The sequence below is a fragment of the Dendrobates tinctorius genome, unplaced genomic scaffold (genome assembly GCF_039654945.1).
Source record: "Dendrobates tinctorius isolate UK_male_01 unplaced genomic scaffold, ASM3965494v1 ptg000313l, whole genome shotgun sequence".
Lineage (NCBI taxonomy): Eukaryota > Metazoa > Chordata > Amphibia > Anura > Dendrobatidae > Dendrobates > Dendrobates tinctorius.
The window spans coordinates 113,418-126,340 of NW_027361980.1; the positions used below are offsets into that span (position 1 = coordinate 113,418).

Genomic DNA, 12,923 nt, shown 5'->3' on the forward strand with positions numbered 1-12,923 from the left:
TATAACAGGACCAGCTCCTTCTATCACCACAGAGGACAGACATTGTGTGGGACCCTCCGTATAACAGGACCCGCTCCTTCTCTCACCACAGAGGACAGACATTGTGTGGGACCCTCCATATAACAGGACCAGCTCCTTCTATCACCACAGAGGACAGACATTGTGTGGGACCCTCCATATAACAGGACCAGCTCCTTCTCTCACCACAGAGGACAGACATTGTGTGGGACCCTCCATATAACAGGACCAGCTCCTTCTATCACCACAGAGGACAGACATTGTGTGGGACCCTCCATATAACAGGACCAGCTCCTTCTATCACCACAGAGGACAGACATTGTGTGGGACCCTCCGTATAACAGGACCCGCTCCTTCTCTCACCACAGAGGACAGACATTGTGTGGGACCCTCCAAATAACAGGACCCGCTCCTTCTATCACCACAGAGGACAGACATTGTGTGGGACCCTCCATATAACAGGACCAGCTCCTTCTATCACCACAGAGGACAGACATTGTGTGGGACCCTCCGTATAACAGGACCAGCTCCTTCTATCACCACAGAGGACAGACATTGTGTGGGACCCTCCGTATAACAGGACCCGCTCCTTCTATCACCACAGAGGACAGACATTGTGTGGGACCCTCCATATAACAGGACCAGCTCCTTCTATCACCACAGAGGACAGACATTGTGTGGGACCATCCATATAACAGGACCAGCTCCTTCTATCACCACAGAGGACAGACATTGTGTGGGGCCCTCCATATAACAGGACCAGCTCCTTCTATCACCACAGAGGACAGACATTGTGTGGGACCATCCATATAACAGGACCAGCTCCTTCTATCACCACAGAGGACAGACATTGTGTGGGACCCTCCGTATAACAGGACCCGCTCCTTCTATCACCACAGAGGACAGACATTGTGTGGGGCCCTCCATATAACAGGACCAGCTCCTTCTATCACCACAGAGGACAGACATTGTGTGGGACCCTCCGTATAACAGGACCCGCTCCTTCTATCACCACAGAGGACAGACATTGTGTGGGACCCTCCATATAACAGGACCAGCTCCTTCTATCACCACAGAGGACAGACATTGTGTGGGACCCTCCGTATAACAGGACCCGCTCCTTCTATCACCACAGAGGACAGACATTGTGTGGGGCCCTCCATATAACAGGACCAGCTCCTTCTATCACCACAGAGGACAGACATTGTGTGGGACCCTCCATATAACAGGACCAGCTCCTTCTATCACCACAGAGGACAGACATTGTGTGGGACCCTCCATATAACAGGACCCGCTCCTTCTATCACCACAGAGGACAGACATTGTGTGGGGCCCTCCATATAACAGGACCAGCTCCTTCTATCACCACAGAGGACAGACATTGTGTGGGACCCTCCATATAACAGGACCCGCTCCTTCTATCACCACAGAGGACAGACATTGTGTGGGGCCCTCCATATAACAGGACCAGCTCCTTCTATCACCACAGAGGACAGACATTGTGTGGGACCATCCATATAACAGGACCAGCTCCTTCTATCACCACAGAGGACAGACATTGTGTGGGACCCTTCGTATAACAGTCTGTGGCGGTTACATTCCGGTGTTGTTCACGCTCTGACCACTAGGTGGTATCAGTTCCTGCCTCCTCCTCCTGTTGCTGCGGCGGGTCCACTATCTCCGCGTTCCGCCCTCTGAAAGCCATTGGCCAATCGTCCATTAGATTCCAGCGCATGATTGGCTGGCCACCACTTCACTCTACTGTGACGTTGGCGGCGAGGCTCCACCTCATTACGTCATGTTCAGCGGCCACACCTATCGGTATTCAACGTGTAGCCCATAAGATGGCGGCGGATCTCCTCAGAGACAGAGTCGACGCGGCATCTTGTACGTAGAGGGCTGTGCCTCCTCCGCCGGGATCCCATCTGCCAGAAACAAGTATGGCGGTGCGCTGCGCGTCACGTGATCTAGGCAGCAAGTTTGAACGTTGCGGAAAACCGGAAGTGAAGTTTGAAAGTTCACCGCTTCAAGTACTGGTGAGTGTGTACGGGGCCGAGCTGGGTGTACAGGGTGTGTACAGTGTGTGCACGGGGCCGAGCTGGGTGTACAGGGTGTGTACAGTGTGTGCACGGGGCCGAGCTGGGTGTACAGGGTGTGTACAGTGTGTGCACGGGGCCGAGCTGGGTGTACAGGGTGTGTACAGTGTGTGCACGGGGCCGTGCGGGGTGTACAGGGTGTGTACAGTGTGTGCACGGGGCCGTGCTGGGTGTACAGGGTGTGTACAGTGTGTGTACTGGGCCGAGCTGGGTGTACAGGGTGTGTACAGTGTGTGCACGGGGCCGTGCGGGGTGTACAGGGTGTGTACAGTGTGTGCACGGGGCCGTGCTGGGTGTACAGGGTGTGTACAGTGTGTGTACTGGGCCGAGCTGGGTGTACAGGGTGTGTACAGTGTGTGCACGGGGCCGAGCTGGGTGTACAGGGTGTGTACAGTGTGTGCACGGGGCCGAGCTGGGTGTACAGGGTGTGTACAGTGTGTGCACGGGGCCGTGCTGGGTGTACAGGGTGTGTACAGTGTGTGCACGGGGCCGAGCTGGGTGTACAGGGTGTGTACAGTGTGTGCATGGGGCCGTGCTGGGTGTACAGGGTGTGTACAGTGTGTGTACGGGGCCGAGCTGGGTGTACAGGGTGTGTACAGTGTGTGCACTGGGCCGAGCTGGGTGTACAGGGTGTGTACAGTGTGTGTACGGGGCCGAGCTGGGTGTACAGGGTGTGTACAGTGTGTGCACGGGGCCGTGCTGGGTGTACAGGGTGTGTACAGTGTGTGCACGGGGCCGTGCTGGGTGTACAGGGTGTGTACAGTGTGTGCACGGGGCCGTGCTGGGTGTACAGTGTGTGCACGGGGCCGTGCTGTGTGTACAGGGTGTGTACAGTGTGTGCACGGGGCCGTGCTGGGTGTACAGGGTGTGTACAGTGTGTGCACGGGGCCGTGCTGGGTGTACAGGGTGTGTACAGTGTGTGCACGGGGCCGTGCTGGGTGTACAGGGTGTGTACAGTGTGTGCACGGGGCCGTGCTGGGTGTACAGGGTGTGTACAGTGTGTGCACGGGGCCGTGTTGGGTGTACAGGGTGTGTACAGTGTGTGCACGGGGCCGTGCTGGGTGTACAGGGTGTGTACAGTGTGTGCACGGGGCCGTGCTGGGTGTACAGGGTGTGTACAGTGTGTGCACGGGGCCGTGCTGGGTGTACAGGGTGTGTACAGTGTGTGCACGGGGCCGTGCGTGGTGTACAGGGTGTGTACAGTGTGTGCACGGGGCCGTGCGGGGTGTACAGGGTGTGTACAGTGTGTGCGCACGGGGCCGTGCTGGGTGTGTACAGTGTGTGCGCACGGGGCCGTGCTGGGTGTGTACAGTGTGTGCGCACGGGGCCGTGCTGGGTGTGTACAGTGTGTGCGCACGGGGCCGTGCTGGGTGTGTACAGGGTGTGCGCACGGGGCCGTGCTGGGTGTGTACAGGGTGTGCGCACGGGGCCGTGCTGGGTCTACAGCAGGGTGACCGGATCTCATATGGGGGGGAAAAAATGTCAGAATCTTGTCCGTCTGGACCCCACAAAACGATTCCCCTTTCCAGATATTGAGAGAGCCAAAATTTGAGCTCGATCAAACGACGTTAACCCGTGCCGCTCGTCGCTCAAAGTTTGAAAAAATCCAAATTGAGGTATTTTAAGATTTAGGTATTTTGCATAGTCTGTTAGACTATAAAGAATGTGACAACAACATTGCAGAAATAGCCCTGACCACATTTTCGAACCATTTGTGGTATTTGAATGCAGAGTTGGTGGGATTATCGCTTTTTGATCCCACCATTACAGACAATGAAGAGTTGTTAATGGCTAATAAATTGCTCAGTAGCACAGATGAACCATCAGAGCACGCTAACCTACATGAGCTGATAATTTTACATAGTTATCTAATCTATTCTAGAGCTTTTGTTACAGTAGTTTTTGAAACGTCAGAATATAATGCTCGGCATTTGCTTACAACTTGCAGGACATATTGCTTTTGTTCTTCATCTTTTGTCAGAAGGTCGTTAGAGTCGGTTACTTCCTACCTCTTTTAATTTTTCTTTCTTAACTTTTGGATTTACAACCCTAGCGTGCTCTGATGGTTCATCTGTGCTACTGAGCAATTTATTAGCCATTAACAACTTTTCAGCAGCTTTTCTGTCCTTTTTAGTTAGCTTGGGCCCCATCGTTTGCTCATCCTATCTTTCTGTCTGTGTTAAGGGGGTTTTACACTAAGCAATATCGCTAGCAATATCGCTAAAACGTCACTGGTTTTGTGACGTTATAGCGATATTGCTAGTGATATCGCTATGTGTGATACTTACCAGCGACCGGCTCCCCCGCTGGTTATCGCTGATCGCGCGAGAATGTCCGGCTCCATTTCTCGTCGGGCGCTTCCTGCTGAGACTTCCTGCTGTGACGTCCAGCGACGCGTGGAGGCGGGCGGGAGGACGCAGGATCGCTGTGTGTGAAAGGTGAGTATCGTGCGCTGCGTCGCTGCTGCATCGCTGTGAGATCTTTCTGTATGAAAGCTCACTAGCGATCATTTAGCGATGCACCAGCGATCCTGACCGGGTTGGATCGCTGGTGCATCGCTAAATGTAAAAGGGCCTTTAGTGTTTTCATCTTGCTTCACCGTCATTATATGTTGGGGGCTGCCTATTGCTTTGGGGTCTTCTCTGGGGCAGTCAGTTTTTCCCTTTTCTCTCTTTAGGCTTATGTAGATCTCCGGCTGTGACGAGGGGTCTAGGGCACCGTAGGAACACTCCACGGCTACTGCTAGTTGTGTGATAGGATTAGGGGTCTGCAATTCGCTAGTTTCCAACCTCTCTGATTTTCTGGCCTGAGCTTATTTTGTTTTTTCCTCCTCGGTGACTCAATCATAACACTACAGTGTGTGTACGGGGCCGAGCGGGGTCTACAGTGTGTGTACGGGGTCTACAGTGTGTGTACGGGGTCTACAGTGTGTGTACGGGGCTGAGCGGGCTGTACAGCGTGTGTGTACGGGGTCTACAGTGTGTGTGTGTGTGTGTGTACGGGGCCAAGCGGGGTCTACAGTGTGTGTACGGGGCCGAGCGGGGTGTACAATGTATACTCCGCCTGTACATACTGTATACCCATGTATAGCGTGTGTATGGGGTCTACAGTGTGTTCGGGGCCGAGCAGGGTTTACAGCGTGTGTACGTGGTCTACAGTGTGTCTGTACAGGGCCGAGCGTGGTGTACAGCGTGTGTACGGGCCGAACGGGGTGTACAGCGTGTGTGCAGGGTCTGCGGTGTGTACGGGGTCTAGTGTATGTACGGGGCCGAGCGGGGTATACGGGGTCTACACTGTATGTACGGGGCCGAGCGGGGTGTACAGTGTATGCTCTGCCTGTATATACTGTATACCCCGCCTGTACATACTGTATACCCCTGTACAGCGTGTGTGCGGGGCCGAGCTGGGTGTACAGCGTGTGTGCGGGGCCGAGCTGGGTGTACAGCGTGTGTGCGGGGCCGAGCTGGGTGTACAGCGTGTGTGCGGGGCCGAGCTGGGTGTACAGCGTGTGTGCGGGGCCGAGCTGGGTGTACAGCGTGTGTGCGGGGCCGAGCTGGGTGTACAGCGTGTGTGCGGGGCCGAGCTGGGTGTACAGCGTGTGTGCGGGGCCGAGCTGGGTGTACAGCGTGTGTGCGGGGCCGAGCTGGGTGTACAGCGTGTGTGGGATGTACAGCGTGTACTCCGCCTGTATATACTGTATACCCCTGTACAGCGTGTGCGGGGTCTACAGCGTGTACTCCGCCTGTACATACTGTATACCCCTGTACACCGTGTACTCCTCCTGTATATACTGTATACCCCTGTACAGCATGTGTGTACCCCGCCTGTATATACTGTATAGCGTGTGCGGGGCCCAGCGGGGTGTAAAGCATGTACTCCGGCCGTATATACAGTATACCCCTGTATATACTGTATAGCGTGTACACCGTCTGTATATACTGTATACCCCTGTATAGTGTGTACGCCGCCTGTATATACTGTATAGCGTGTACACTGCCTGTATATACTGTATACCCCTGTATAGCGTGTACACTGCCTGTATATACTGTATAGCGTGTCTACACCGCCTGTATATACTGTATACCCCTGTATAGTGTGTACACTGCCTGTATAGTGTGCACGCTGCCTGTATAGCGTGTGTACACTGCCTGTATATACCCCTGTATAGCGTGTACACCGCCTGTATATACTGTATACCCCTGTATAGTGTGTGTACACCGCCTGTATATACTGTATACCCCTGTATAGCGTGTACACCGCCTGTATATACTGTATACCCCTATATAGCGTGTGTACACTGCCTGTATATACCCTTGTATAGTGTGTACACCGCCTGTATATACTGTATACCTCTGTATAGTGTGTACACTGCCTGTATATACTGTATACCCCTGTATAGTGTGTACACTGCCTGTATATACTGTATACCCCTGTATAGCGTGTGTACACTGCCTGTATATGGGGATATGTGGGGGTAAAACACTGTTTGGGCGCATGGCAGAGCTTGGAAGGGAAGGAGCGCCGTTTGACCTTTTCAACGCAGAATTGGCTGGAATTGAGATCAGGCGCCATGTTGCATTTGGAGAGCCCCTGATGTGCCCAAACAGTGGAAACCCCCAATTCTAACTCCAACCCGAACCCCAACACACCCCTAACCCTAATGGAAAAATGGAAATAAATACATTTTATTTTATTATTTTTCCCTAACTAAGGGGGTGATATCGGGGGGTTTGACTTACTATTTATGGCGGTTTTTATGTTTGGCGGCTGTCACACGCTAAAAGACGCTTTTTATTGTAAAAATAGTTTACTATAAAATATCAGATTTCTCGTGGTGGTGACGTACAATCCACAGTCTCAGATCTTCACAACCATATACCCCGGTATAGTGTGTGTGTGTGTGTATACACCGCCTGTGTGTACCATATACCCCGGTACAGTGTGTGTGTGTATACACCGCCTGTGTGTACCATATACCCCGGTACAGTGTGTGTGTATACACTGCCTGTGTGTACCATATACCCCGGTACAGTGTATACACCGCCTGTGTACCATATACCCCGGTACAGTGTGTGTGTACCATATACCCCGGTACAGTGTATACACCGCCTGTGTGTACCATATACCCCGGTACAGTGTGTGTATACACCGCCTGTGTGTACCATATACCCCGGTACAGTGTGTATACACCGCCTGTGTGTACCATATACCCTGGTACAGTGTGTGTATACACGCCTGTGTACCATATACCCCGGTACAGTGTGTGTATACACGCCTGTGTACCATATACCCCGGTACAGTGTGTGTATACACGCCTGTGTACCATATACCCCGGTACAGTGTGTGTATACACGCCTGTGTACCATATACCCCGGTACAGTGTGTGTATACACCGCCTGTGTGTACCAAATACCCCGGTACAGTGTGTGTATACACCGCCTGTGTGTACCAAATACCCCGGTACAGTGTGTGTATACACCGCCTGTGTGTACCATATACCCGGTACAGTGTGTGTATACACCGCCTGTGTGTACCATATACCCCGGTACAGTGTGTGTGTACACCGCCTGTGTGTACCATATACCCTGGTACAGTGTGTGTATACACGCCTGTGTACCATATACCCCGGTACAGTGTGTGTATACACGCCTGTGTACCATATACCCCGGTACAGTGTGTGTATACACGCCTGTGTACCAAATACCCCGGTACAGTGTGTGTATACACCGCCTGTGTGTACCAAATACCCCGGTACAGTGTGTGTATACACCGCCTGTGTGTACCAAATACCCCGGTACAGTGTGTGTATACACCGCCTGTGTGTACCAAATACCCCGGTACAGTGTGTGTATACACCGCCTGTGTGTACCATATACCCGGTACAGTGTGTGTATACACCGCCTGTGTGTACCATATACCCCGGTACAGTGTGTGTGTATACACCGCCTGTGTGTACCATATACCCCGGTACAGTGTGTGTGTACACCGCCTGTGTGTACCATATACCCCGGTACAGTGTGTGTGTACACCGCCTGTGTGTACCATATACCCCGGTACAGTGTGTGTATACACACCGCCTGTGTGTACCATATACCCCGGTACAGTGTGTGTATACACACCGCCTGTGTGTACCATATACCCCGGTACAGTGTGTGTATACACACCGCCTGTGTGTACCATATACCCCGGTACAGTGTGTGTATACACACCGCCTGTGTGTACCATATACCCCGGTACAGTGTGTGTATACACACCGCCTGTGTGTACCATATACCCCGGTACAGTGTGTGTATACACACCGCCTGTGTGTACCATATACCCCGGTACAGTGTGTGTGTGTGTGTGTATACACACCGCCTGTGTGTACCATATACCCCGGTACAGTGTGTGTATACACCGCCTGTGTGTACCATATACCCCGGTACAGTGTGTGTATACACCGCCTGTGTGTACCATATACCCCGGTACAGTGTGTGTATACACACCGCCTGTGTGTACCATATACCCCGGTACAGTGTGTGTGTGTATACACCGCCTGTGTGTACCATATACCCCGGTACAGTGTGTGTGTGTATACACCGCCTGTGTGTACCATATACCCCGGTACAGTGTGTGTGTGTGTGTGTGTATACACCGCCTGTGTGTACCATATACCCCGGTACAGTGTGTGTATACACACCGCCTGTGTGTACCATATACCCCGGTACAGTGTGTGTATACACACCGCCTGTGTGTACCATATACCCCGGTACAGTGTGTGTATACACACCGCCTGTGTGTACCATATACCCCGGTACAGTGTGTGTATACACACCGCCTGTGTGTACCATATACCCCGGTACAGTGTGTGTATACACACCGCCTGTGTGTACCATATACCCCGGTACAGTGTGTGTATACACACCGCCTGTGTGTACCATATACCCCGGTACAGTGTGTGTGTATACACCGCCTGTGTACCATATACCCCGGTACAGTGTGTGTATACACCGCCTGTGTGTACCATATACCCCGGTACAGTGTGTGTATACACGCCTGTGTACCATATACCCCGGTACAGTGTGTGTGTATACACCGCCTGTGTACCATATACCCCGGTACAGTGTGTGTGTATACCGCCTGTGTGTACCATATACCCCGGTACAGTGTGTGTATACACCGCCTGTGTGTACCATATACCCCGGTACAGTGTGTGTATACACCGCCTGTGTGTACCATATACCCCGGTACAGTGTGTGTATACACCGCCTGTGTGTACCATATACCCCGGTACAGTGTGTGTATACACCGCCTGTGTGTACCATATACCCCGGTACAGTGTGTGTGTATACACCGCCTGTGTGTACCATATACCCCGGTACAGTGTGTGTGTATACACCGCCTGTGTGTACCATATACCCTGGTACAGTGTGTGTGTGTGTGTGTAAACACCGCCTGTGTGTAAAATATACCCCGGTACAGTGTGTATACACCGCCTGTGTACCATATACCCTGGTACAGTGTGTATACACGCCTGTGTACCATATACCCCGGTACAGTGTGTGTGTGTATACACCGCCTGTGTACCATATACCCTGGTACAGTGTGTATACACGCCTGTGTACCATATACCCCGGTACAGTGTGTGTGTGTATACACCGCCTGTGTACCATATACCCCGGTACAGTGTGTGTATACACCGCCTGTGTGTACCATATACCCCGGTACAGTGTGTATACACCGCCTGTGTGTACCATGTACCCCCGGTACAGTGTGTGTGTGTGTGTGTGTGTATACACCGCCTGTGTGTACCATATACCCCGGTACAGTGTGTATACACCGCCTGTGTGTACCATATACCCCGGTACAGTGTGTGTATACACCGCCTGTGTACCATATACCCTGGTACAGTGTGTATACACCGCCTGTGTACCATATACCCCGGTACAGTGTGTGTGTGTGTGTATACACCGCCTGTGTACCATATACCCCGGTACAGTGTGTGTATACACCGCCTGTGTGTACCATGTACCCCCGGTACAGTGTGTGTATACACCGCCTGTGTGTACCATGTACCCCCGGTACAGTGTGTGTATACACCGCCTGTGTGTACCATGTACCCCCGGTACAGTGTGTGTATACACCGCCTGTGTGTACCATGTACCCCCGGTACAGTGTGTGTATACACCGCCTGTGTGTACCATGTACCCCCGGTACAGTGTGTGTATACACCGCCTGTGTGTACCATGTACCCCCGGTACAGTGTGTGTATACACCGCCTGTGTGTACCATGTACCCCCGGTACAGTGTGTATGCACCGCCTGTGTGTACCATGTACCCCCGGTACAGTGTGTATGCACCGCCTGTGTGTACCATGTACCCCCGGTACAGTGTGTATACACCGCCTGTGTGTACCATGTACCCCCGGTACAGTGTGTGATTCCTCTTAAAAACATGATTGGAGATCAGGACGGGAAGGATCGCCAGTCCCACATGAGCAGAAAGCTTCTGGCGTTCTGACCCAGGTGCGGGGCTTAACCCCTTAGTGACAGAGCAATTTGCAGCTTAATGACCGGGCCAATTTTTACAATTCTGACCACTGTCCCTTTATGAGGTTATAACTCCGGAGCTTCCACGGATCCCGGTGATCCTGACATTGTTTTCTCGTGACATATTGTCCTTCATGTTAGTGGGAACATTTCATTCATATAACTTGTGTTTATTTATGGAAAAAAACGGAAATTTTCATGCCCTTAAATCAGAGATGTGTCACACAGATTTCTTTAATAACATTTCCCACACGTCTACTTTACATCCGCACAATTTTGGAAACAAAATCTTTCGACGCTCTTTAGCGGGCAAACGGGGCCGTTTGATGCGTTAACCAGAACCCATGAGCCCCTCCCAGTGGGATCGCACTTGGATTTCCTAACCCGAATGTGCATAACGTCGCTGCATAGAATTTGTCCTCATTAATTAGGCCACCTTCCAACGCGTTTTTTGACCGTGGTAGTAATTTGCTGATGCGCAGCGCTCTGAAAAAGGCGAGTGCAAAGGCTGCAGATATGAGGACCGCCTCGTATTGCGATGTGCAGACTGATGGGGATACGGAAATAATGTCATGCAATAGTCTCAGTGATATGGGGCGGCGGCATTCTTGGCTCGGTTGAAGCCTTTTCCATCCTTTAATGGCTTGCTTAATGAAAAAATACTTTTACATCCGCCCATCCCATTAATTGAAAGAAAAAAGCTAACCCCGACAATTTCCGTTGCGCCGACGCCCCGCTTTCCTTCAGCCGTTCTAGAAACTCCGCCGTCACTGAGCCTCGTGTACGGTCGCATCTATCGACTGGCCTGCCCTGAATTAATGAGCACCACTCCTCCCAAGCCTTACCATAGACCTGCCAGGTAGCCTGAGGCACGGATTAGGGGCAGCAGTGATTGGCCACTGTGTCCCACAGGGATAGTGGACCCTGAATCCCCAGTGTTTGCGTGTTGGCATGCTGGATTCTGAAAGCCTGCCAATTGGAAAATAACAATGCACTAATCATATTGTCGTCTACTTCCGCCACAACGGTGGCTCTACACCAAATATTGTTTTGCAGGCATAGCAGCGCTAGGCGACGTAATAGAGCAAGTATGGGCAGGGATGAAGATGACATGTGGTTTAGACACCTTGCTGTCTTCGTATTTTTTGTTTGGAAACGAATGTTGCTATTTTTTAACAGATTAGCCCATATTGACTTTGCAAGTAATTGCTGTTAAGCTGATCACTCTTTATAACATTCTGGAGTATATGCAAATTGCCATTAGGAAAAATGAAGCAATAGACTTTGTAAAAATTAATATTTGTGTCATTCTCAAAACTTTTGGCCATGACTGTACAGTTCTGCGCCTGCCAGACTGTGGAGACCTGTGTGTCATAACCAGTGCCTTCCCTCCAATCCCGTAAAGAAACACAGACAATCTTAGGTGGGTTGAACACGGGTGGCTCGCGCCGAGATCCTGTCCGCATTCGACAGGCAAGTTGGCCCAACGAGCGGTTATGAAAATTTGCCCTCCTCCGCTTCTACCACAACGGAGGATCCTGTGTATAACCTACACGGGACTCCGACCCCCACCCATCAGCGTTAGGGCCTGTTCAACCCCCTCCTGTAAACCAGTCAGAAAAATATCGAGGCCAATGTCCGTCAGGTGAACTCCGTCCGGTCTTAATAGTCTTGTGTTATCCCCTTGCAGCTGGTAGTGACGAATTACGATACCGCCTTTTCCTCTCACAAATTTTCCCATCCTGGCGTTGAATTTCCTCGTGCGCTCTATGGCTTTTTTTTATCTCTTGCGCCTCGCCAGACAGCCCGTGGTATCATCTCTGACCACACCAGTATCATATTTGTGAATAAACAGGGGAGCCGGTCTATATCCGTTGTCATCCACTTATACAGATCCGCCACCTTTTGCTTGCCAAGATCATTGCCACCCGCGTGTACCACCATTATCACTGGGCGCTTTGCCCTCTTTGAAATGTCAACCATCTCTTTTGAACCCCTGTTTCCATTGGAGGCCTTTGATACCCCTCCATTTAACCTCTAGGCCCGGGAGGTAAAGGTTCCTTCCTCCCATTCGCAGTTTGGCCCTTTTTTCCGCCCAATAGGCATAGGAATGTCTTACAACCCAAACTTCAACTCCTGCAAGAGACAACATATGTTAATTCAGCAAATCAGGTCTTATGTATCTGGCGAAGCATGCAGATTTCCAACGCCCCATTCTCTGCACCTCGGCCTCTGACACTCCTGCCCTAGCTGCTTCTGTGTCTGCCCCGTTACGGAATGA

The 12,923-nt window shown here is 51.7% G+C and overlaps 1 protein-coding gene across 3 annotated transcripts in view; it reads left to right on the forward strand.

Annotated features, from left to right (window-relative positions):
- The first annotated feature begins 1,825 nt into the window (after positions 1-1,825).
- Positions 1,826-12,923, forward strand: part of HASPIN (histone H3 associated protein kinase) — a 160,486-nt gene continuing 149,388 nt past the window's right edge. Inside the window, exon 1 of one of the 3 annotated variants that reach the window (XR_012227046.1) lies at positions 1,826-2,054. The gene's annotated coding sequence lies outside the window, so the exon portion shown is untranslated. The remainder of the gene's footprint in view (positions 2,055-12,923) is intronic. The other 2 variants (XM_073561074.1, XM_073561073.1) reach the window with 2 other exon arrangements.